The sequence below is a fragment of the Misgurnus anguillicaudatus genome, chromosome 8 (assembly GCF_027580225.2).
Source record: "Misgurnus anguillicaudatus chromosome 8, ASM2758022v2, whole genome shotgun sequence".
Taxonomy (NCBI): domain Eukaryota; kingdom Metazoa; phylum Chordata; class Actinopteri; order Cypriniformes; family Cobitidae; genus Misgurnus; species Misgurnus anguillicaudatus.
This window is the reverse complement of record NC_073344.2, coordinates 2,841,491-2,868,776: the sequence shown is the minus strand read 5'-3', so window position 1 is coordinate 2,868,776 and position 27,286 is coordinate 2,841,491.

The window sequence follows — 27,286 nt, the reverse complement described above, 5'->3', positions numbered from 1 at the left end:
TCTCAAAACCGTAAACAAATCCATAACGCCTCACCCAATTCTTCAAACATCATATTTTCATGTCAAAATGAAGCTCTACACTTAAAAGCATTCACTCTTCCTGAAAAAAAAACCCTAACTTTTCCCTCAGACATCACACACAAGCTTTCAAACACACACACACACACACACACACACACACACTACAACATAGTATTACACACTGGTGGAATAAAATCAAAACAATATATCAAAAAAATCAATGTTGCTTGTGGTTCTCCCCCTCAAAAACATTTTCACATGAAAAAATGACACAATCAGTGTATACATTGGCACATTTTTATTCATTCATGTGCTAAACAGTACAACTGTAAAACAAAATTATTCCGCCTCAACATCCTGTCTTTGTACTGGGTCAGGCCAGAGAATATCGTCCACATCACAGGCTATATTGGCCCTAACCAAATAGCGAGGGTAAAATCCTCTTGCATGCCTGATCCACTCATAAGTACATCTACCTGTTTCATTCCTGAAGGTTCTGAAGATGGAGGCACCGGTAAAGCGACTCAAATTAGGCTTTACTCATTGTCAAGTGTATCTAAACATCATGGCTTCCCACACTTGAAAAAGGGAAGGATTTGACCAGACTCAGGATTTCACTCGTTCTTCAATTTATTTGACCAGTAAACATGTAAGGTGAAAAACCTTTGAACATACAAAAAATACACAATTTAAATTAAGTACAATTTACAACAAAATACATTTACTTTAGACAAAGGGTAAGTATATTTTAAACAGACTGACCATTATCTCATTTATCAAGGTAAATACAGGTTAAATTAGGCATTTCATAAACATATATTGTTCATAATGAATTAAATAACACATCACAAACTTACATGTCAAAAATGCAGTTACTCAACAACAAAAGTTATTTTCTGATTTTTATCATTATTTTCTAGCATTGTATCAGTACAGTGTTTTAAGACTTTAATGTTTTCATGTGAAGAGATGAAAACATTACTAAGATTTTCCTCATTTAAGCAAAATCCACAAAATCCATTATAAAATGTACTCCAAACAAACATCTTCAATTAAAGTTTAATAAATAATTTAAGCAGTCTCCAAAGTCCAGTTAAGATGCGTGAGCTTACCGGTAGCCCTTTTGATCTTTTCCTTTTCCCATGAGCTTTCGAGATTTCGTGTTAATTCAGCTGCTTGTTTTCAGCTACGTTGAAAAACAACTGAACAACTCGCGCTGCTTTTATTATCTGGGTTTTTCCGTGTGCTGCTAATTAATAATCTCTCTCACCTGCTGAAGCGCGCTGTGGAGCTGCTGCTCGCTATTACGAGCACATGTCACATCAACATGCACCCGCACACAGGCACACCTCCCGGCAGATCGCCAAAACACCTCCCACTCGATCTTTACGTGGTTTGACCTGGAAAGATCGCACTTCTCAGGCGAGCTGATCCCCGCTAAATTGATCCTCCATTGGGACCAGAACGACGAGACGCCTCACGTCCCGATGCAGTATAGTACCCTGGAGATCCTTCTCCCTAGACCTGGACTCTTTGGCAATAGGTTTTAGAGTTTTCACCTGAACACACCCACTCGGAGAGACTTTCACGTGGACATCCCGAACAATGCCCTTGGAATCTGCATTCACACTGACAACTCTAGCCATTTTGAACTGCCCCCTTAATGCATTCTGGTCACAGAGCCAAACTATGTCTCCAATGGCAACATTTCTTTTGGCAGTATGCCACTTACTGCGGATGAACAGGTTCGGACCTGCTAGCTGGCTCCAGGACTTCCAAAAGTTGTTAACTAGAGTCTGCATCTCTTGCAGCCTTTTAAAGGGGTAAGTGATGTAGTCGAATGACTTGAAATCTCCACTCTGTGTGGCTCGACCAAGAAATAAGGTGTTCGGAGTGATATATTGGATGCGGTCTTCACGGCACTGCACTCTGGCGTCGATAGGCCTTTCATTGGCAAGATTGGCAGCTAGCTTGAGCACTGTCAGGAATTCACTGAAGGTAAGACCTTCTCCTCTACCAAGACTTTGGAGAGCTCTTTTGGTGATCTTGACAGCAGCTTCGGCAGCGCCATTGCGGTGAGGTGCATCGGCTGGAAGGATTTTCCACATCCAATAGGTCTCATTCTTGGCAGCATATTCTTCAAGTGACCCTTTACACTGTTGTCTCAGGTAAGTATACATCTCTTCAAGGACAGGTTTTGCTCCGATAAAGTTCGTACCTGGATCGGACCAGATCTTCAGAGGATGGCCTCGGACAGAAGTGAACCTCTGGTAAGCAAGTAAAAAGCTCTCTGTTGATAGCGTGTTTGCCAGTTCGACATGGATGGCTCGGCTTGACATACAGCAGAAGTGCACACCCCATACTTTCATGCTCACTCTCCTCTTGACATCATTCTTCACCTGGTATGGTCCGAATAAGTCAATAGATGTAAATTGAAACGGTGCAGCCGGGCTTGACCTCTCTTCAGGTAAGTTCCCCATTATTTGCTGACAGGTTCTTGCTTTTGCCTTCCTGCAAACTACACACTTGTCAACAACTTTTTGGGCAATAATTCTTCCCCTGATGACCCAGGCTTTCTGTCGCATCCGCAGCAAAGTTCCTGCCACTCCATCATGTCCCTCATTGTGTGCTTCTCGGGCTAGGAGGGTGGAGATCCAGGCCTGGAAAGGTAACAGGGGAACAACTCTCTGGTCCTCCTTGAAAGTCTGGATCCTGCCACCACACATCAGTAGTCCACTTGTTTGATCTTTATAAACAACCAGTCTGTCTGTTGTCGTGTTCGGAAAGTGAACACCCTTTTGTGCTGCCAAGCATAGGTTCTGGAACACTTCTTGTCTTTCCTTTACAGTGATGGTGCTAGATGATTGTATTGCCTCCCACTTTTCTTTATCTCTAATTTTAGAACACAGAAACCTCCTAGCTACTCTACGAGTCCATGCTATCGTCCCAACCAATCGTCTAAGACTGCTGAAGCGCCTTTCGTCCAACAGCTTTTGGACTGCTGCTACTGCCGGTGGTTCTTTGGACTTGGACTCATTCTCCTGGACTGTGATTGGATTTTGCAATTTCTGTTGACTTCGTGTGAGTACAGCAACAAATGTTTTCTTCTGAATTTTTATGATATTGTCTCTTGCTTGTGCAGCAACATCTTTAGCTGATTTTTTCGGCCACTCACTCTCAGGAAGCTGAAGAAACTGTGGACCTGACTGCCACTCAGATTCCTCAGTTAGGTCATTGGGACTGGCCCCTCTGGTGATGATATCCGCAATGTTCACCGACCCTGGAATCCACCACCAATCTTGAATGTCGGTGCTGGTCTGGATCTCGCCAACTCGGTTTGCGAAGAAGGTCTGGTAGCCATAACTTTCCCGCTGTATTGCTCCCAAAATGGTCTGACTGTCTATAAGATGATACCATCTCTTGACATCAATTCGGCAGTGTTTTTGGAAGTAGTTTTTCAGCCGCGCCGCGAAGAGTGCTCCGCACAACTCCGCCTTCACAGGGTCACCCTTCTGGTCTAAAGGGGTCAGCTTGGCCTTAGACTCAACTAGCCTCATAACAACACCATGACTGCAGCTCCAACGAAGGTACAGCACGGCACCATACGCATGCTCACTGCCATCAGAGAAGGTGATGCCACATGGTCTTCCACCTGGATCTGGTGGCGTGAGGGATCTGGTGAATCTGAGCAATCTTAGGTCGGCATACTCTTCGAGGAGCTTTATGGCGTCTTCTCTGAGTTCTTTGGACAAGGCAGCATCCCAGGTGTCTTCTATGCAGTACATCACCTTTGCTTCTTGAAAAGCTCTTCGGATCAGAATGGCTCCCTTTTGTTTTGCTGGAGCCACCAGGCCGAGTGGATCATAAAGACCAGAGACTTGGCTTAATAGTTCTCTTCTGGTGAGTGGATCTGGAGTTTGTCTTCTTACTTCATCCCTCAGTAAGTCCTGGCCAAGGCGCATTTTTTTCTTTTTCTTAGAAAAGTTCACTGCAACCATGACATGTAGTTTATCATCCTCAGTACTGTAACCGAGGCCGAGGGCTTTATTATCTTCTTCAGTGAGCTGATTCGGTAAAATCATGGTCTTCGACTCCATCTCTTCATTTCTCAGCTCTTTCCTCCCACTTTGATTGGAGTAGACCCAAGGCTTCATAAGGAATCCTCCTGCTTTGAGGATCTGCTCGATGTTGGATGTGAGGAGTTTCAGGTGGTCAAGGTTGTTGTGAGAGGTTAGGATGTCATCCACATAAGTCTTCCTCCAGTACACGTTTCTCCTCTTTAAAGTGGCTAAATGGGGCTAAATTAGCGGTCTCTCGCATGGCGACTTGGGCTATGCAACCAGCAGGTTTATCTCCGATGTTGACTCTTGTTATGGCGAAATCCTCCATCTCTGAATCTTCAGTATCGCGCCACAGGAACCTGTGCAGGTGAACCTCTTTCTCTTCCAGCCAGACAGAGTTGTACATCTTGCGGATGTCACCAAGGGCAGCAAAGACACCAGCTCGGAACCTCAGAAGGACAGCTCTGATTGGATTCAAGACATCAGGACCTTTGAACAGTATGTCATTCAAGCTCAGGCCTTTGTACTTCTGGCTGCTGTTCCATACCAGTCTTACTGGGGTGGAGACTGAATGTGGATTCGGTGCAATCAGGTGACTTATATACCACAAAGGCCCGGTCCAGCTCTGCAGAACTTCTTTGGATAGCTTCACTGCAGCTTTGCGCTTAACCATTTCATGGACTTGTGAAGCATAGGCCTTTTTCCACTCTGGTTCCTTCGCCAACTGCTTCTCTGTTCTGTAGAATGTGGCCTCAACCGCTCTCCTGTTGTTGGGTAGAGATGCTGGATCCTCTCTCCATGGATACTTGGCATGCCAGTGGGGTTCAGCACTGTGATGATCTCCGTTCACATATGTCAAGCCATTTCTTACAATCTCCATCTCTCTTTCTTCAACCAGCGTCATTTCTTTCCCACCAGGTTGGCAATTCCCACAACGACATCCCCCACATCTCGGCTCACAAGCGGCTCCGATGCTTTCCCATTTCCACCACTTCAGAAAGTCTCTGCTGCTAGTGGCCGTATTGGACTGAGTGCTGGGATGATCATGAAACAGGCGAATGGGGTTCTTATGAGTGAGTTCAGTATATTTGACTGCTGCAGTTCTCATGGATCTTGCGAAGTGTGTCTTTGACGTATGTGCCATCAAGCTGACTTCTTCAAAGAGGTCCCGGTGCGTGCCTCCAATGGTCTTGCCAAGCGGGCCATCCCAGAGCACCAGGTCACCAACAGAATGAACTTTCTGGGGTACCAACTGCCCTTCTCTGTGGCTAATCAGGAGTTGTATTTCCCTTGGTCTTGCAAGATCTTCGAGGGAAACATCTGGGAAGATCTTCTGTAGCTTGACGGCTGGAACATGTCTGTGAACTTCTGCAATTTTATCAAGTCCATAGCAGATCAGTTGATGTGACTTCAGAGTCCCTCTTGGAGTGCTGACACGTATCCTGAGGAGGTAGCGCTTGGTTGCGACAGACACTTTCATCCCTCCAACGCCGTGAACCACCAGTGTTACATCTTCACTTCTCAGGTTCAACTTGCTCGCAGCTCTGTGTGTTATGTAGTTTGTGTCTGATGCCAGATCAATGAGGGTCCCGATTCTTTGTCCATCGTTTGCAGTGACATCAAGGAGCATTAAGATTACTGGATACTCATTTAAGCCGTTGTCCTCCAGAAGGCCTTTCTCAGCTGAAATGGAGTTGTATGCCCTGGATGCTACATTACAGAAGGCGTCCTGACACTGCTGCGCCAGCTCCGGTGTGAGCTTGGAGAGAAACTTTTCTTGAGTTTCGGTGTATCTTTTGTCCCCAGTTCTCACTGGACTGGATTTGGGTGTCCTTTGAGGCTGGGATCTGGCAAATGGACAGAGAAGATAGTGGTGCTGATCTTTGCACTCTGGATTTCTGCACAGGTAAGTAATTTTCCTGCAGCAGTCCCCGCTGTGGACTTCGAGGCATCTCTTACAAGCACCTATTTGTTGTGCTGCTTCCCTCTTCTCCAATGGCTTTAGGTTAACCCTAAATTTTCTGCAGAAATATAGTTTCTTTCTGTGCTTTGGGTCACCACAAATAATGCAGCCTATTGTTCCACTGCTGGACTCGGTTGTCTTTGTTCTGGCATACTTTAGAAACTTGGTCTTTTCCTTGGCAGGTTCGACAATGTCTTTTAGCTGATCTAATTGTTCATATATAGATTCTTGTGATTTCAGGTACATGATAAGCTTGTCAAAGCGGTTATGACGGTTTACATCATTATTCTCATCAGCAGCATAAGTGAGCCAGTCTTTCTTCAGAGTTTCTGGGAGCTTGCCCTCGATAGATTTAGTCACTATCGGGTTCTTTATGGCGTCTGCACTATCCAGTTCATTTAAATCATGAAGAGCCTTTCCCACAGTTTGGATGAGCTCAATAACTTTCCTTGGCTGGCTACTTCTGACTGGTGGAGTTGCTTGTAACTCCTCGACGATCTCGAGAGCAATGGTGGCTTGGTTCCCAAACCGATTCTCCAGGATTCTGAAGATCTCATCTGATGAATCGTATGTTGACAGGCACATATCTCTGGCCATCTTCTCATCGAGGCTATCGAGCAGTTGGAACTTTTTCACTTCTTTAGAACCAGTTGGTTCACCTTGTTTCTGCAGAGCCTCCCATTCTTGCCTCCATCTGTAGTAGCCTCGCTGGTTACCGGCAAACTTTGGTAAGGCTGTGGCCTTTAGCTTTATCGCTGCCACTGGAGCTAAACGACGGCCGGGATGTTCTTCTTCGGTGTCCGTTTTCATCCTTGCTGCTTTGATGAAGGCGGCTTTCCGCGACACCAGCTGGGGAAGGTACACCTCAAGCTCTCTTAGGCGGCCATCATAGTCTTTTTGCTCAGCAGTCGGAGCCCAACGGTTCCAGTTAAGGTGCGCTTCTTTTGCCTTGAGCACCAACTTCTCTAAGTGAGTCAGCATAAACTCATATGCCTCCAGAGTTTCATCTAGCTGGATGGCGGAGACATTCTTGCACTCCCTCTCTGCCACATGTATAGCTAGGGACAGTTCTTTTGCTCCATATACGTTCCAGAGTGTGTCTCGAATTAAGAGTTTAACTTCTTTAGTCTTCTGCTTACAAGATTCCTCCGTCTTTTCAATGTCGGCTCTCAGTAAGTCGTCCAGCTCCTCTGCCTTAGACTCTGCCATATAAACAGCCTCTATTTCTTCATTTGCCTCCATTACTTTGGAGCTCTCTAGTGTAAGCTTCTTGAAGTTCTCTTTCAACTCCTCTATAGACATCTCTGTGTGGGTCCTCGTAATGCTATTGGCAAGACGGGAGAAAAGTCTCTTAGCTGTGGTCCTCTCTACTTTCAAATCATCGAGTGACATTGCCATTTTGTTCTCTCCAGTTGATGGACAACAGGCTTTATGTTCCAGGCCCTCTTGGTTGTGGCCGCAAGTGGAGTTTTCGCTGGTCACTGTCACAGGCGGTTTTTCACTGTCAAGTGTATCTAAACATCATGGCTTCCCACACTTGAAAAAGGGAAGGATTTGACCAGACTCAGGATTTCACTCGTTCTTCAATTTATTTGACCAGTAAACATGTAAGGTGAAAAACCTTTGAACATACAAAAAAATACACAATTTAAATTAAGTACAATTTACAACAAAATACATTTACTTTAGACAAAGGGTAAGTATATTTTAAACAGACTGACCATTATCTCATTTATCAAGGTAAATACAGGTTAAATTAGGCATTTCATAAACATATATTGTTCATAATGAATTAAATAACACATCACAAACTTACATGTCAAAAATGCAGTTACTCAACAACAAAAGTTATTTTCTGATTTTTATAATTATTTTCTAGCATTGTATCAGTACAGTGTTTAAGACTTTAATGTTTTCATGTGAAGAGATGAAAACATTACTAAGATTTTCCTCATTTAAGCAAAATCCACAAAATCCATTATAAAATGTACTCCAAACAAACATCTTCAACTAAAGATTAATAAATAATTTAAGCAGTCTCCAAAGTCCAGTTAAGATGCGTGAGCTTACCGGTAGCCCTTTTGATCTTTTCCTTTTCCCATGAGCTTTCGAGATTTCGTGTTAATTCAGCTGCTTGTTTTCAGCTACGTTGAAAAACAACTGAACAACTCACGCTGCTTTTATTATCTGGGTTTTTCCGTGTGCTGCTAATTAATAATCTCTCTCACCTGCTGAAGCGCGCGGTGGAGCTGCTGCTCGCTATTACGAGCACCTGTCACATCAACATGCACCCGCACACAGGCACACCTCCCGGCAGATCGCCAAAACACTCATTGCTGAGCCTCTCTCATAGTCATTTCATGGACAATGACATGGTCAACTTGGCTCGAATTTCATATATAAGACTGCTTGTCTCCTTGCCATTCTTCTCCCTCTTCATACTTCACCACGTCCTCCTCCTCTTACTCTCCCACCTCCTCCTTTCCCTCCTCCTTCTCCTCCTTGACCTATTTCTTAATTTTTCTGTGGATCCACTGTTTCAATGCTCAGTGAACTGATTCGGGCCCTTTTATCTATCTATTGAAGGATCTGATTGATATGTGTTAAATTCTGATTCTTAGTGTTTCCACCTTGGTAACTGTTTGCTAATTGAGCCTACATGTGCTGACTTGAGTGAACAGTATTGAATGCTTGTGCTTTCCATATGACCACATGGTGTAAGCATTTTTGAAATGTAGGGATTTGTATGTAGTTTTGCAGTAACAGTTCACCAAATCTGACTCATGTGTTAACCCTCTGGGGTCTAAGGGGTTTTTAGGGCCCTGGGGGCGTATTACAGAAAAGTCCTAACTTTAAAATCTTATCTTAACTGTTTGGTAACCATGGTAATTTCAGTTAGGACCTCATTTAAGACAAAAGCTATTACAGAATGATGTTCCTAAATGCATTATCTTATCTTAACTGCAGACAGGAAAGTGGTATTACAGAAGCATCCTAACTTGACAAAACATCCTAAAAACTGTCACGACACGAATAACGGAGAGAACCCAAACGCAGACAAAAGTAAAAATAAACTGAAGGTTTATTTAAACCAAACAACACAAAAACCCACTAGGGGGTAAAACAGATGATAAATAACGATGTAGATAACAAAATCAGGAAAACACACTGAATACAAAAATAACACAGACTCTGATGATAAGATTCAGGAACACGGGGGACATGAATAACATACTGAATCTTAGACAACGAACGAGCACAAGACAGAGAACAAGAGGGCAATATAAAGACACAACTCAAATGGGGAACAGGTGCACATGATTACATAATCAGGACGAGAGCACATAAGGGAGTAGGGTAAAAGTGACAAGACACTGGAAACACGTGACACCAACACATGATGTGACTACATGTGTCCCCACACAAAACACAGTACTGCCATGATCTTGCCCTATGAAATCAGACCTGAATCTAACACAAAGGTCTGGTAAGACCATGACAGCAACAAGACACTGGGAACACGTGGAAGCCAAACACACAATATGACTCCACGTGTCCCCACACATAACATAGTACTGTCATGGTCTTGTCAAATGAACTCAGACCTGAATCTAGCACAAAGGTCTGGCAAGACCATGACAAAAACAGTCTTAACTTTAGGGTAACCTCACAGGTGTCCTAACTTAAAACTTTAATGAGAGCCAGCTGAAACAATCACATTATGATAGAGCTGCGGGAGAATGACATTACATTTTTTACAAAGTGGAGGATGAAAAACATCAATGTTTGTTTTTGGATTACTCTTTGAATGTTTTTTACCTTCACACATTCACATAATCACAATGTTTCTCACTAGTGGAGCGATCTTTCCATTTCTGTCATCCCTCATTATTAAAAAACAGTTATCTTATCCGTGAACACTTGATGGGATTATAGTGAATACAGTACACACTTGACTCAGCATCTATTTCTTGTCATGTCTCTATCAAATGTTGAAATGTACAATAGTATCCTAGCACTTAGGAAGAATAATTTTTTAAATTTTTGTAAGTCACATTTGCTAAATGTTTAAATTGAATGGTAACTGATAGATGATGTGCTAAAACACTAATACAAAAAACACAGACTATGATTACTATGAATTTAATAAAATGTTTTTTTCTGGCCCATTGAAATTAAAAGGACAATTCTTTTGTTTACTGTAGCAGCAGCTCACGCATTGCTGGTTGTTTGGTAACAGACATGACAGTTGATAGCCGAACATGATTAAGCGATTTGGGATTTCCTAACTAGAGATGAGATAAGATTTGGTGAGATAAGATGAGAATCCTAAATCAATTTAAGATTTGCTTCTGTAATATGAATTTGTGAAAAATCTTAACTTAACACATCATATCTTAAGTTAAGACCTAAGATTTAGTTTCTGTAATACGCCCCCTGGGGAAGTTTTGAAATGCACTGACAGTTGTGCTTTTTTCAGTTGCTTAAAAACATATAAATGACAAAATTCTCATAACACTGCATCAGAACAAACTTGGCTACAATATTATATGATCAACATGTATGTACATGTTTGTATTTTTGAGAGAAAAATGTTTATGCGTGGTTTTGAAAAAGCTAAATTTTTAAGTCAATGATACAAGTCCACAAAACTCATTCTAAACATGTTTTCCCAAGACTTTTCAAAACAGAATCTAGTAGTCTAGAGTTTTTTCTTCAAAATGATGTGAAAATTATCTGGTCTGCTCATTCACATAAAACAATATATTGATTTACAATTTCTAAGACACATTTGCTTGGGAAAGGCCGTATGCGTAGAGGCGGGAAAGCTCCTGAATAATGAGTGATTGACAGCTGAGGAAAAAAGAGTTGAATAATGAGCCACATAATGAGCCTTGTGGGGATGTTCAGCAGGAATGTAACTTTCTCTGTAGTAAAACCATGATAAGGTTTACTTGGGAATTTATAACAAAAAATTATATATATAATGTGTGTATATATAGAATTATATAGAAATATTTTCTATTAATTTCACAAGTATACCTTTAAAAACCATAGTAATCATAGTAAAGGTACTGTTTTGGCCACCGTAAAAATGAACACAGGGTTAGTGTTTGGTTGGCCAGCAAGAGGTTTACTTTTGTGCAGTAAAAAAGCTCAGAAGAACTGCCTATCGTTGTCTGGACTCTTATTTGTGTTTTTGTAATCATTATAGTAGAAACACAACAAGGGACAAGCGTGTAAAAACGTATCAATGTTTGTTTACAGCCGCCGCCACCATTCACATGTTGATCATGAAAGCAGTATGTGTGCACATGCGAGTGAACTTGCTGTGTGGAGATATGCGCTTAGACGCAACTAAATAAGGATTGTACTGTTTGCAATCGTGTATTTTATAAGAATACCAAAAAGCGCGTTGAGTTTCCTGACTCGTGTGTTTGTGTATGTGCGTTCCCCTCGCGTGAAATGTTTGACGGAAGAACAAAGAAAAACTCGCGTCTGGAGATATTGACACACATACGCAATTAAATAAGGATTTAGATGTCATTTTTGTGCATTCGGATGAAACAACAAGGAATGGAGGAACTGGATTGTGAATTGCGTATCCATTGACTGCAGGAGGCACGAGTATTCATATGTATATCTCTGCTCTTTCACTTCAATGGCGCGGGGGTGTGGCGATCTTATCTCATTACAGATAAACAGGTAACAAGAGAGAGACGCAGTCGACCCCAGAGTGTTACAGCAGGGGAATAGTGTTTAAAGTTAAGCAAAATGGAACTGCTTTAAAAAAAATGGTGTTATGTTTTTGAAATTTTAGGTCAAAAGCCTGGTTATAGTGTTTTAGCAATAGAGAAAAACTGTAAAAACAAAAATACAAAATGTTAATCAAAAAGACAAATACACTAACTTGATTCTCATTACTACAGTTTTTCAACTGCTTACACACATTTTCCAAAATTTTCCTTTTTTTTCAAAACTTAACACACAAATTGAAGAATTGCACACACCAGATGCAAAATGCCTCACATCTCTTTCAAAATGAAACACCACAGTCAAAATATCACAAAAATATTTCAAGAGCAAACATTTATCTTACATTGTAAACACCTTTACCGTAATGTTATATTTTTTAATAAATCACATACACACTATTCAAAACAAAAAGCTCTTCTTTTAACAGCTCCGATGTACGTGATTGAATGTGATTGGGAGAGAACTGTCATGTACAAAAGCCCAACAACGCCACCTTGAGGTGAACTAAGATTTAAGGTTTTATACTATCAGGCAAGTCCATACATGCCTGGACTTGTTCTCAGTGCACAGTTTAGTGGAGAGACAGAGTTGTTCTCAGTGCACAATCTGGACTGCTGCATGCCTGTTCTTGTGAGTAATTGATAAAAAAGTAAGTCATTTGTTTACATGTTATACTATTGAAATTAAAGTATTTTATGTTGCATGTTACCAGTAATTCACTAATTACATTATTGATTACAAATTTATTCTCTACATTGCTTGTACATTCATTTGAGTCATGTTAATTATTGAATCTAGTTAATACTGTTGTGTATTATGCTCTATATTTATATTTACCAGATATTTAATAACTTAACAGAGTGGCAGTTATGTTTGTACAGTAAAATGCCTAAATACTTGAAGTAATTTGTAATATTGTTGACCAGATACAATTCTTTATTGTATTTTGTTTCTGTTTATTGTAGACCACACACACAAATAAGTACCGGCAAATGTTCATGCATGCAGAATTCATCTAAATAAAGCTCTTCAATTAGGACATCTCTCTTGCCTTTCATTTCTCTAACCGGAAACCCTAAACACTATCTCCACAAGTATTTTATCCAAATCCCTGAGCTTCGCATAAGCTCGTATATGGTCCTTCAGTGGAGATGGATCCCAATACTGCCAACACAGCAGACCCTGTGGTTCGACCCCGCACACAAAGAGAGATACGTCTTCCAGCTCGCTTTGATGATTATGAAGTCCAGCTTCCAACTCAATTGCATTCAGCACTACCCCCCACTGATGCCTCATCGCAGAGACATTCTGCACTACCTAATGCTGATGCCTCTTCACAGAGACCTCGAAGACATTCCTCTGCATCTATATCATCAGGAACTGTCTCAAACACAACATCCAGATCTCGCCGCAGTGCATCGGGAGATCTCCAAGACATGCGCTCTCTGACATCCAAGCAGCGATATTGGAGGAGAGATCAAAAACTAGAGTCGGAAGAACTGCAACGTCAGCTCACAGAGGATATTACAGCAGATGAGGAATGTCATAGACTTGATGACCAAGCCAGAGATGCACTCAGAGCCAGAGAATCTCTAACTAGAAAAATTGAGACACGTCGCCGTCTTAAGAAGGCACAGGATGATTTAGAGATTGCAAAGCTGGTGACCTCATTAATTAAACTGAATATCCAAGATGTGAGTCAGCCTGGCGCTGTAAGTACTTCAGCTGAGGTACTGCCTGACTTTAGCTTACCTCATCAGACAGCGGCAACAGGTGATTTCTTTATATCAACTGCTCATGGAAGGCAGGTTCATTCTACGCCACACCCTGTCATGTCTGGTTATCAGGTATCAACAATGCCTTCTCCTACACCACATGCAGTGCTGATCACTGACTCAGCTGCTGAAGTCACTTCAGGTGCTCAAGACTTTTCTATGGCAGCACATCAACCCAATGTAGTGACATTGTCATCAGCCCCTATTACTACAGCTTTGTTCACATCATAGCCTAGAGGAGCTGTTGATGTTCCTTCGCCAATTTATCCAACACCTGTTTCAATGCAGACACCTCTTCCTGCTACCACTGCAACCTTAGCATCTTCAGTTCGTCCTCGGCTGCAGCAAGTACCTTATCCAAATGCTTATACAGCATTCTACCTCAAAATCAGCAACCTGGACTAGAAATGTTGGCTGCTTCGGCCTATGGTGTTCCAAAACCTGTCATACCTACATTCGAAACTAAACGTGAAAGTGACTTTGCACTGCTCAAAATGGCATTGGACAACCTAATGAACAATCAGCAACACCTAAGTGAACAATACAAGTTTCAAGTTCTCCTAGGACACCTAAAGCTGCCCAGTGCTCTCCAGCTTGCAAAGGCATACAGGCATGATTCACGGCCCTACACTGCTGCATTACAAGCACTACAAGACAAATATGGGCAACCACGTCAATTAGTCCAGTGTGAGTTAGGTTCCATCCTGAATGCTCCAGCTGTTAAATTTGGGGAAGCTGACGCCTTCGATGACTTTGCATTGTCCATACACTCATTAGTTGGAATGCTCAGGACTTTGGAGGGACCAAATGGCTATGAGTTAAGGTGTGGATCTCATGTCGATCGACTTTTGAGCAAAATGCCACCATTGTATCGTGACAGTTTTGTGGAGTACTGTTTCAGCCATGACATTGTTCAGACTGGGTTAGATCGTACATACACTTTACCTGATTTTGCTGCGTGGCTGCAGTTGAAGTCTCAGGTTAAGCGTATTTCAAACAGAGCAGCAGCACTTTATCAAAGTGAGGTACCCAGAACAACGAAGAAAGAGTCACGTACCCCTTTACGACCAAACGACAGATCAACCTCTATCCTTTACTCAACCAACAGTACCCCACCTGTTGAAGGACAGAAAAGAGTCAAGACACCCAAGTTCCAACCATACTGTCCATATTGCAACAGTAAGGACCATTTCCTGAACTCTTGTTCTACATTTAAGTTGCTAAACACTGAGCAAATACTTAGGTGGATAACAGATTGAAAGCACTGCTGGAAATGTGGACGAATGCATACGCCAGACAACTGTACTCTAAAGCAAAGCTGCAACACCTCTAAAGAGCTACACCTGACCATTCTCCATGAGGCAGCTCTACATTCACAAAGGAGTGTTCTTATGGTCAATGTTCCCATGTCCCATGTATACTTAGATAGTCCAAACCGATCCCCTAAGGTGATGCTTAAGGTACTCAAGGTTCTGCTTCACAACAAAGATAAAGCAATGGAGACATACGCCGTATTAGACGATGGCTCTAAACATACCATTGTACTGCCAAAGGCTGTGGAACAGCTAAACCTGACCACAGAGTCCGAAACTATAACACTACGTACAGTTCGTCAGGATGTAATTCAGCTGAATGGTGCCTCTGTTTCCTTCTCTGTTTCACCTTTGAACAGACCCTCCCGGAAGTTCCAGATAAACCATGCCTTTACAGTTGAGAACCTCAGACTTTCTGAACATTCTTATCCAGTTGCTGCTATCCAACGTAAATACGCCCACCTCAGGTCCTCACCCTTTCCACTGATTGATCATGCTCAACCCTTACTACTAATTGGGTCTGATATGCCCCATCTTCTCGTGCCAATCCACCCCATACGTATTGGACCTTCTAATGCACCCATAGCAGTACAAACTAGACTTGGATGGACTCTCCAAGGCCCTATGGGGTGCAGCCAAACTGCTTCCTACGATCAGCAATGTTTGCACATTTCTATGGATGCCCAAAATGGTGAACTACTCAGGAATGTTGAGCGCCTCTGGCAGACTGACACCCTGCCCTACATTAATGAAACAACAGCCACCCGCTCTAAACAGGACCAGCATGCCCTTACGCTACTACAGACACGCACCAGTCGGGTTGAGGTGGATGGCATTTCGCGATATGCAACCCCTTTGCTTAGACAACCCAATGCTGCAAACCTTAAAGCACCAAAAGAAATGGTGTTGGCAAGCCTTTGTAGCACCGAACGGAGACTCGCCAAAGACCCAAAACTCTCTGAAGCCTACTGCACTGAGATGAGAAAAATGGAGCAAGCTGGTTATGTGGCTGAAATCTCTGCAAAGGAAGCAGAAGAATCTAATGAATCCTGGTACATTCCACACCATATAGTGAGTCACAATGATAAAAACAGGATTTTGTTCAACTGTTCTTTCCAGTATCAGGGTCAGTCTCTAAATGAGCTTCTCCTCCCTGGTCCCATACTCGGTCCATCTTTGCTTGGCGTTCTGCTTTGATTCAGACAACACACTGTAGCTGTAAGTGGAGATGTGAAAGGTATGTTTTTACCAAGTTCGCCTACTGCCAGATCATGACAAGAGTATTCTCCGCTTCATCTGGAGAAACATGCAGAGGACTGAGAAGCCAAAGATATATGAGTGGCAAGTCTTACCTTTCGGCACAATGTGCAGTCCTTGTTGTGCTATATATGCACTACAGCGCATAGCCCATGACAGCAGTGAAATTGAACCCATGCTAGTAGAGTCAGTTACCCATTCATTCTACGTTGACAATTGCCTTCAAAGCCTGGAATCAACAGCAAAAGCGAGAGCTCTGATGGCTTTCGACAATTGCTGCTTTCTGGAGGGTTTGATCTACGCCAATGGGCCAGTAACAAACCAGAGGTCATTGAACATCTTCCATCAGAAGCAAGGTCACCGAGCAGTGAACTATGGCTATCCCAGAAGAGTCAGGACCTCTTGGAGGGCACACTTGGATTACGATGGAACTGTCTGACTGATTCTCTAGGATACAGACCTCGTCAAGTAGAACGTATACAACCAACCTTGAGAAATATCTATAAAGTGCTTGCATCACAGTACGACCCTCTCGGATACCTAATACCTCCATTCACCACCCAAGCCAAGATACTTATTCAGGATCTATGGAAGCATCATGTTGAATGGGATGATCTCATTGAAGCTGATAGCCTATGCAATAGATGGCAAAGCTGGGTCCTGAACTCCCTGAGTTAGAGAAGCAAGAGCTTCCCAGATGTTACACATCATTTCAAGTGTATGATGACACATTTACCAGAGACTTGCACATTTTCTGCGACGCATCTGAAAGAGCCTACGGCTCCGTATCGTACATGCGCACAGAAGACAAAGACGGACATGTGCACGTATCATTTGTGTTGGCCCGCTCATGTGTGGCACCAAAGAAACAACTGTCAATGCCACGACTTGAACTGAGTGCGGCACTTACTGGAACACAAATAGCTAAGGTCCTTGAAACAGAGCTGAGAGTAGCCATCAGACATGTCTTTCTTTGGTCAGATTCCACCACTGTTCTTTATTGGCTACAGTCTGACTCCTGCAGATATAAAGTCTTTGTGGGAACTAGAGTGGCCGAAATTCAGTCTCTCACAAATGTTAATTCCTGGAGGTATGTGGATTCTGGCAGTAACCCAGCGGATGACATAACCGGTGGAAAATCCTTGAAGGAGTTGACACAATCATGTCACTGGACTAAAGGACCAAGCTTCCTGTATCAATCAGAAACATTCTGGCCAACCATGCCAACTGCTGATCCTGAACCAGATACTGAAATAAAGAAATCAGCACTGTGCCTACACGTAGACACCAGTTCTGATGCACACATCCCAGATGTTAATCAGTTTACCACCTGGAAAGATCTGCTAAAAGCCACAGTGGCGTACCTACATGGGGCGGCCCAGTCTCCTGCACCACAAGTAGATGAAGCTGAACAATATACTGCTGGAGAGAGGCACCTTCTTCAACAAGCTCAAAGAGAATCATTCCCAGAAGAGGTTAAGGCTCTCTCATTCAATCGACCCTTACCATCAAACAGCAGGCTAATGTCCTTATCACCTGAATATGACAAAGATGTTGGGCTAATCAGAGTTGGAGGGAGACTACGCCATGCTGAAAATATGGAGATAGATGTTCTACATCCCATTGTTCTTGATCCCCAACACCAATTGACTAAACTCCTTATTAAGGAATATTCAATTCAATTTTATTTATATAGCACTTTTCACAATTGTTAATTGTTGCAAAGCAGCTTTACATGAGAAGATGTAGAGGAGAACACAGAAAATCAATAGATAATATAAGAAGTACAGATAGCGGCTAAGGTTAAACCGTACAAGCGAGCATATTAATAATGTAACGTATACAGCAAAGTGCTAAGTTAAGCCAAAGTTGGCTGACTCTCCCTGGGACGAAAACCCCCCCTAGGACAAAAACCCTTGGGAGGAATTAATATATATTTATATACATATAGATACGGTAGGGATAGGAGGCGGGGAAGCGGATTAAACTGGTTTAGCCGGTGGTCGTTGGTCGGGCATCGGCTGGTCATCACGTTGAAGGACAGCCAGTAGCAACAGGAACTGGGTCTGTTTGTCTCATTTAACCCATTTCAGCCCACCGGGAACTATAGTTGCCACAGTGCATAGTTGTAATTTTCCTTTTTTTAAGAATTATTTAGATGTTATACATGTTTTATTTCTCAATGACATGCAAGCTAACAACCAAATAAAGGATTTTAAAAAGAAAGAAAAGGTATTTATCTCCTTCCTGTCACATGAGGCTGTCAACTTCTTACCTCTTCTTCCAAGAAACATGGCGAAGGCAAACCCTCCCAAAGAAAGGTAATTTTCATTTTACTAACAAATATTATTGGTTGATATTTATGTATTTACATAATCATGAAGGTCTCTAGAGTCATCCAAACAAAACAAATCTTACAAGAGATCTATAGTTTTTTATATACTTAGTCAAATGTCCAAGCGGCAACTATAGTTGCCGGTGGGCAAATGCCTTGTAAGTAGATATATCATGGGGAAATGGTGTATACTGTGTCAATAGGTTAATAATCAAGGTTATTGGTCTTTTTTGGTGCTTTTTTCTTTCATAATATCATACCTAAAACACTTTAACTAACATCTCTACTGTCCATTTGACCTTAATTTGATAGGGAATAAAATCCATTCATACAGGTCATTTAAAGAGGGAGACAGAGATCTCCTCTTCTTCCAAAGACTGGTTGCCCATTTTATTGATTTATTTTCATATTATTTTCACTAAAGGACAACTCTGGTGAAAAATGAACCTAGGGGTAATTAACACATGGTTACTGAGTAGATCGTTCTCTGGGATGCGTTTTCATGATAATCGAATGTAAAGAGTTTTTTATCAATAAAAACAGACTAGCGTATAGCGCTAGTATATGGGGCAAAGAGTAAGTACAAGTAAATCGCTAGTTAATACCACTAACAAGGCTCAAAATAGCCTCACACTACCACAGTAGCATAATGAGGGTCCTTACATGCAAACCGAAGCATTGAGAACTTTGTAAGTGTACAAACAGTTTAATAAGAAGCTACTTTAAAAAGACAGCACATTACGCGTATTCAGATAGCAGACATCTTGAAAAACAGACTCGACAAGTCGAGTCACGAACAATGTGCTAAGTGATATGAACTAAGTGATATGAACTGATTTGGAGCTGACATATGGTCCGTTGTTTCTGGAAGAAAGCACTGAATGCAACAGAGAAAATAAATAAATAAAAAGAATAATAAAAAAACCTGAACAAGTCACAGTTTATATCACTTAGCACGCGTTCGTAAATCTAAGCTTAAGACATTCTTCTTTAACAAAGCATTCACATAAAATGTCCAGTAATTGTACTTGTCCCCCAATAGTTATTTTGTCTAGAACAAAGCACTCACATACCTCATATGGGTAATATACTATTGTGGCAATAGGTAGCCTGTCTGGAACCGAGCGTTTTTAAACCACAATACTGCATGACACTTGCGTTACATGCAACCGGCCCCTACGCTAATAGAATTCTGTTTCTCTCTCCCTGTCTCGTCCTCAACCCCAAGGACAATGGGACAAACAGACCCATTTCCTGTTGCTGTGAAGGTCATCACACCACTGATCTACTGGCTGTCCTTCAACGTGATGCCCAGCCGATGTGCGACCACCGGCTGAACCAGTTTAATCCGCTTACCCGCCTCCTATCCCTACCCTGTTTATATATATAAATATATATTGATTTCTCCCAAGGGTTTTTGTCCTGCTAGGAGTTTTTCCCACAGGGTTTTCTCCTAGGGGGGTTTTCGTCCCCGGGAGAGTCAGCCAACTTTGGCTTAACTTAGCACTTTACTGTATACGTTACATTATTAATACGCTCGCCTGTACGGTTTATCCTTAGCTGCTATATTCTACTTCTTATATTATCTATTGATTTTCTGTGTTCTCCTCTACATCTACTCATGTAAAGCTGCTTTGCAACAATTAACAATTGTGAAAAGCGTTATATAAATAAAATTGAATTGAATTGAACAAGAGATTATAAGCTAGATGCATTTCTTTGGGGGGGGGGTTCGCAACGAATGTTCTTTGACTGTTATACATAATAAATGTGTTTATGAATAAAGGTTGATCTGTTGTAAGACGTTATTTTGAGTAAGATGCCAAATGTATTAAAATTTGACATTAAAGGGGTGCATACAACCTTTTTGCCCACCGGCAACTATAGTTGCCGCACATTCAAATACGGTTTTCAAAAAAATTAAAATAAAAATGGGGAAAATAAATGAAGAACATGTTTACAGAGGACACTATTAACACAATTATATGCATGAAACCATTCAGAAAAATTTGGGCACAAATGGGTTAAGACAGGGAGACAAAAACAGAGTTCTATTAACGTAGGGGCCGTTCGCATGTAATGCAAGTGTCATACATCATAGTGGTTTAAGTCAGGTCGGTTCCAGACAGGCTAACTATTGCGGCAATAGCATATTAAAAAAAAAATTTGCCTGACGAAGGTCTTTGACCGAAACGTTGCAGTTTTAACTTCTTAAATAAAGGGACTTTTTACAGTGTGCAGATCCTTTTCCGCTCTTTGATTCATTTTTGATCTGGCACCTGGTCAAGACTTTTGGATGTGCGTATCCTGTTTTCTCTTCACGGCAATAGCATATTACCCATATGAGGTATGTGAGTACTTTGCTCTAGACAAAATAACTACTGCGGGAAAAGTACATTTACTGGACATTTTATGTGAATGCTTTGTTAAAGAAGAATGTCTTAAGTTTAGATTTAAATTGATCGACTGTGTCTGATACTCGAACATTATTTGGTAAATCATTCCAGAGCTTAGGGGCTAAGTAGAAAAAAGATCTACCACCTTTAGACACTTTTGATATTCTAGAGATAATAAAGTGACCAGAATTTTGTGAGCGCAGTTTACGTGATGGATTGTATTCTGATAGTAGTTCTTTAATATACGAGGGCGCTAGGCCATTTAAGGCTTTGTAGGTGATTAGTAATATTTTAAATTGTATGCGATATTTAACTGGTAGCTAGTGTAAAGATGTTTAGATCAAGTAAGCACTCTTGCGGCAGCGATTTGAACCAGCTGTAGCTTGTTTACCTGATTTGCATGGCATCCCCGAGTAACGAGTTACAATAGTCTATTCTAGAGGTCATAAAAGCAAGGATAAGCTTTTCTGCATCTGATGCAGACAGCATATGGTGTATTTTTGAGACATTTCTAAGATGGAAGAATGCTGTGCGGCAGACGTTGGAGACATGACTATCAAAAGATAGATTGCTGTCGAACATCACGCCTAAATTCTTAACCGTGGAAGATGGCACCACCGTGCAGCCATCTATGGGCAACTTGTAATCTGACATATTATGTTTGCAGCAATTCGGTTCAATAATAAGTATCTCTGTCGTATTGGAGTTTAGCATAAGAAAGTTATGTGCCATCTAGTCCCTAATATCACTAATGCAGTCTGTTAGCTTAGAAAACTGGTGGGTTTCGCTAGGATGCGACGAGATGTAAAGCTGGATATCATTCGCATAGCAGTGAAAACTTATGTTATGTTTCCTGATAATGTCTACTAGAGGTAACATATATAACGAGAATAGGATAGGGCCTAGAACTGATCCCTGAGGTACGCCATATTTAATGGGGGAGTGATATGACTCTTCCTCATTTACATAAACAAAGTGATATTGATTGGTTAGATACGATCTAAACCAGGCTAATGCCTGACCACTGATGCCAACATAGTTTTCTAGTCTATTGAGTAAGATTCTGTGATCTATTGTGTCAAAGGCTGCACTAAGGTCTAGTAATATAAGGATTGAGATTTCACCACGATCGGATGTTAAAAGGAGATCATTTGTAATTCTAAGCAACGCTGTCTCTGTGCTATGGTGGGGCCTGAATCCTGATTGGAACTTTTCATATGTATTATTATTTTCTACGAATGTGCGAAGCTGGCTTGCCACGACTTTTTCTAATATTTTAGAAAGAAAAGGTAGATTTGAGATTGGTCTAAAGTTATTAAGATCTCCCTGGTCAAGGTTTGGTTTTTTAATGAGCGGTCTAATAACTGCTAGTTTGAAAGCTGTTGGAACGTATCCTAATTCTAGAGATGAGTTAAAGATATTAAGTACTGTGTCTGACACTACATGAAATACCTCTTTTAGTAATTTTGTGGGAACGGGGTCTAGTATACAGGACGATGATTTGGATGACGTTACTAATTTAAAGAGCTCTTCTATTGTAGTAGGTTTAAATGACTCAAGATGTTCGTTTGGTAATCTAGTGGAAAATGTACTATTGGGTAGAGTGGTGGCTGCTTGCGTAGTTTCTAAAGAGTAAAGAAGTTCATGAAGTCATCACTATTGTGTTGGAGTTTACTATTGGTTTCTGTTTGTTCTTTGTTTCTAGTCAGTTTCGCAACTGTGCTAAATAGGAAACGAGATAGGTAGATCTGGCAGTTTTAATAGCCTGTCTGCAGTGTTGAACACTCTCTTTCCATGCTAAATGCCATACCTCTAACTTTGTGCTTCGGTAGTTTCTTTCCATTTTTCTAGCTACTTTTTTAAGGGCTGCAGTATGATGGTCATACCATGGAGCAACGCCATCCAACGTGCTAGAGCAGACGTTGTTCAGGTTTTCTATTATAATATCCAGACCTTCATGGTTATCTGCTACATGTTTCATTTGAGACAGGTCTGGAAGAATGATAATAAAGCTATCTTTAGTGGTGGAAATTATTGTTCTGGCTAATCTGTAGCATGTTGTAGACTGAGCGATCCTATCTAGAAGTATTGTGTATGACACAAGGCAATGGTCTGAAATGGCATCGCTCTGGGGTGATATTTCGAGGTCATTAATATTGAGTCCGAGTGACAGAATTAAGTCTAGTGTGTGATTACGAGTATGCGTGGGCCCTGACACGTTTTGTTTAATGCTGAGAGAATTTAGAACATCCATAAACGCACGTCCTAATGCATCTTTTGGATTATCCACATGGATATTAAAATCACCAACGATAAGAGCTTTATCTACAGTGACTGTAAGCTCAGATAGGAAGTCTGCTATTTCTTTAAGAAAATCTGTGTGGTGGCCCGGAGGCCTATATATGGTAAAAATATATATGGCCTATATATGGCTAAAATGAACGAAAGCCGTTTGTTGTTACGATCAGTTATTTCCATATTTAACAGTATTATTTCAAACGAATTAAATTTTAGGTTGGATTTATGGTTTACTTTGAATATTTTATTGTATATTGTAGCTACACCACCCCCTCTCCCTTTTAGACGAGGAACGTGTTTATACTAATAGTCTTGTGGGGTGGATTCGTTTAAACTGGTGTAATCGTCTGCTTTAAGCCAGGTCTCTGTTAAACAGAGTGCATCTAAGTTTTGGTCAGTAATTATTTCATTGATAATTGGTTCTTTATTGGTAAGCGATCTAATGTTAAGAAGGCCGAATTTTAACATTTGAGTTTCATCTGTTAATGTATTGTGTTCTAATTTTATGTTAACAAGATTTGTACGAGACGAGGTAAACGGTGCTCTGTATTTATTTTTTCGAGGAACAGACACAGTCGAGATGTGTTGGTACTCTGGTATAAAAGGCTCTATGTGCTGGGTTATATGTGATCTTGACATGTCAAGGCAGCTAACAGACTGATGGGTAAGCCGATCTGTTTGTTTCCTGACCTGAGCCCTGGATAGTCAGAGAATATAAAAAGTAAGACTATTGGTCAGATTTCTAGATATCTAGTAGAGATGAGCCGGATACTCGGCTGAAACGAGTATCCGGTACGGATAAAGCACTTCTGCCGAGTACGAGTATTATACGAGTAATACGAGTCAATATTTGTGCTCCGATTAAATGAAAATCATCATTGGGTAGCTGATTGTGTCAGCGTTCTGTGATAGGCTAGTAGTAACAGCGCCGCCCCTCCCCTACACAAATACAGATGTATTGTGTTGCTGTGTGTCCCGCAGCTCCGCTCTGCTCATTCACACACAGAAAAGCTGTCTCTCTCCCTCAGTCACTCGGGTTCGCGGTTCTTTTCCGTTAAAGTTTAGGGTTTCTTTAGCTTTTTACTTCGGGTTGTAACGTTCAAATACGTACTAACCAGCAGAGTTCTGGTAAACGTTCGTTCAGACGTGAATGCGACGCGCATCGCGTCTCTGCCTGTCGGAGATTTTTTTTCTTTTTTTAAACCTTCAGCTGGGAGCTTTCTCTAACCACTGTGTCCCGCTCTGCACACTCACACACACAATAGCTTTCTGTCTCTCTCCCTCAGTCACTCGGGTTCACGGTTCTTTTCCATTAACGTGTAGGGTTTCTTCAGCTTTTTACTTCGGGTTGTAACGTTAATACGTACTAACCAGCAGAGTTCTGGTAAACGTGGGTTCGTTCAGACGTGAATGCAACTCGCATCGCGTCTCTGCCTGTCGGAGAATTTTTTTCTTTTTTAAACCTTCAGCTGTCTCTACCCAGTAACCAGACACTGAGTGTCTGGCACGTCTTTGCTGTATTTCATACAAAAATAAAGGTATTAAGCTATAATATAAATATTACAAATTCATTTAAGCTACTCTCTCTCTCTCTCTCTCTCTCTCTCTCTCTCTCTCTCTTGTCAGTTTTTTCTCTCTGACACTTTTTTGCTGTATTTCATAAAAAATAAAGGTAGTAAGTTAAAGTTAGTGTTATAAATATTACAAATTAATTAAGCTACACACACTCTCCCTCTCTCTTCCTCTCTCTGCCAGTCATCTAAGTTTTTTTCGTTTTAACCATCAGCTGGCTTTAACCAGTTTTTTTTTTACTTTATGCACTGAGTGTCTGACACTTTTTGCTGTATTTCATAAAATATAAAGGTAGTAGTGGTATAAATAATAAATAATATTACAAATTAAGCTACACACACAAATAAACACTCTCTCTCTCCCTCTTATGATCAATGATACAGAAATATAACAATTTCTGATCAACCCATATATTAATTGCATGCTTAAAATAACAGTTAAAGCCCCGCCCATTTCAAGACAGACCCGCCTACTTCCGGGTTAGGCCACACCCACTCCGAGTATAGATACAGATAATGCATATGGTTTACAGATACAGATAATGCTGTACTCGCCCATCCCTAATATCTAGATATATAATATGATAACAAGCTTCTTCACCCAGGACCAGAAAGGGTTCTTGCAGAGCTCAGACGTCATTTCTGGACTTTGAAAGGAAGAGCAGCCATTAAGAAACATCAGTTCACTTGTATAGACTGCCAAAGTGGCGTGCACAACCCAACATTCCTAAAATAGCAGATCTCCCACCAGCTCGTCTAAGGCTCTACAAACCGCCTTTTTACTCCACCGGGATGGACTGCTTTGGCCCATTTACCGTGAAGATAGGACGACGAACTGAAAAGAGATGGGGAATACTGTTTAAATGTATGACCACCCGATGCCTCCATCTGGATCTGCTTGAGAGTCTTGAAGAGGTATAGCCAGAAGAGGTAAGCCATCGGAACTCTTCTCGGATAATGGCACTAATTTTGTGGGAGGAAACAGAGAACTGAAGGAGGCTTATGAAGCAATGGCACCTCAATTCAAAGAGCAATTAGCTGAACAGAAAATTTCCTTTAAATTTAATCCTCCCAATGGTCCACATTTCGGTGGTATTTGGAAAAGGGAAGTAAAATCTGTGAAACAAGCTCTGAAAGTGATCCTGAAGGAATGTACCGTCCCAGAAACAGTACTACGCACTGTTCTCATTGAGGTGGAGGGCATCATGAATGCCAAGCCTTTAGGATATGTATCATCAGATATCGCTGACCCAGATCCCATCACACCCAGCATCCTTCTCATGGGTCGCCATGACTCCTCTCTACCACAAGTAATGTATGATTCCAGCAATCTTTTAGGCACCAGGAGGTGGAGACATAGCCAAATACTTGCAAATCACTTCTGGGCTAGATTTATTCATTACTATCTACCAAATCTACAGGAAAGACAAAAATGGTTCAAAGACAACAGCAAACTTGGGATTGACCACATACTGCTTATCGTTGACCCGCAACTTCCTCGAGCTCTCTGGCCTGTCGGCAAGGTAACCCGTACCTTTCCTGGACCTGATGGTCTTATAAGGACAGTTGAAGTTCAGGTTCAAAATCGGAAATATGTAAGACCTGTGGCATGGCTAATACCGCTACCTAAACTCATTGACGACGACAACAATGGTCTTCCCATTTAGTGAGGGCTTTCTCCCAAGAGCAAATGTCCCACATGACATTTGGGGGCGGCTATGTACAAAAGCCCAACAATGCCACCTTGAGGTGAATTAAGATTTAAGGTTTTATACTATCAGGCAAGTCCATACATGCCTGGACTTGTTCTCAGTGCACAGTTTAGTGGAGAGACAGAGTTGTTCTCAGTGCACAATCTGGACTGCTGCATGCCTGTTCTTGTGAGTAATTGATAAAAAAGTAAGTCATTTGTTTAGATGTTATACTATTCAAATTAAAGTATTTTATGTTGCATGTTACCAGTAATTCACTAATTACATTATTGATTACAAATTTATTCTCTACATTGCTTGTACATTCATTTGAGTCATGTTAATTATTGAATCTAGTTAATACTGTTGTGTATTATGCTCTATATTTATATTTACCAGATATTTAATAACTTAACAGAGTGGCAGTTATGTTTGTACAGTAAAATGCCTAAATACTTGAAGTAATTTGTAATATTGTTGACCAGATACAATTCTTTATTGTATTTTGTTTCTGTTTATTTTAGACCACACACACAAATAAGTACCGGCAAATGTTCATGCATGCAGAATTCATCTAAATAAAGCTCTTCAATTAGGACTTCTCTCTTCCCTTTCATTTCTCTAACCGGAAACCCTAAACACTATCTCCACAAGTATTTTATCCGAACCACTGAGCTTCCCATAAGCTTGTATAGTCAAATATATATAAAGAAAAAAAAAGCAAAATTGAAACCAAACTTTTATTTATGTTTTTATTTTTTGTTAAGGTAGTATTAGTGTACACAGTTTGAAAAAAAATGTAGTGTTATAGCATGTAGTGTAAAACCAAACATAATGTGTGTGCTTGC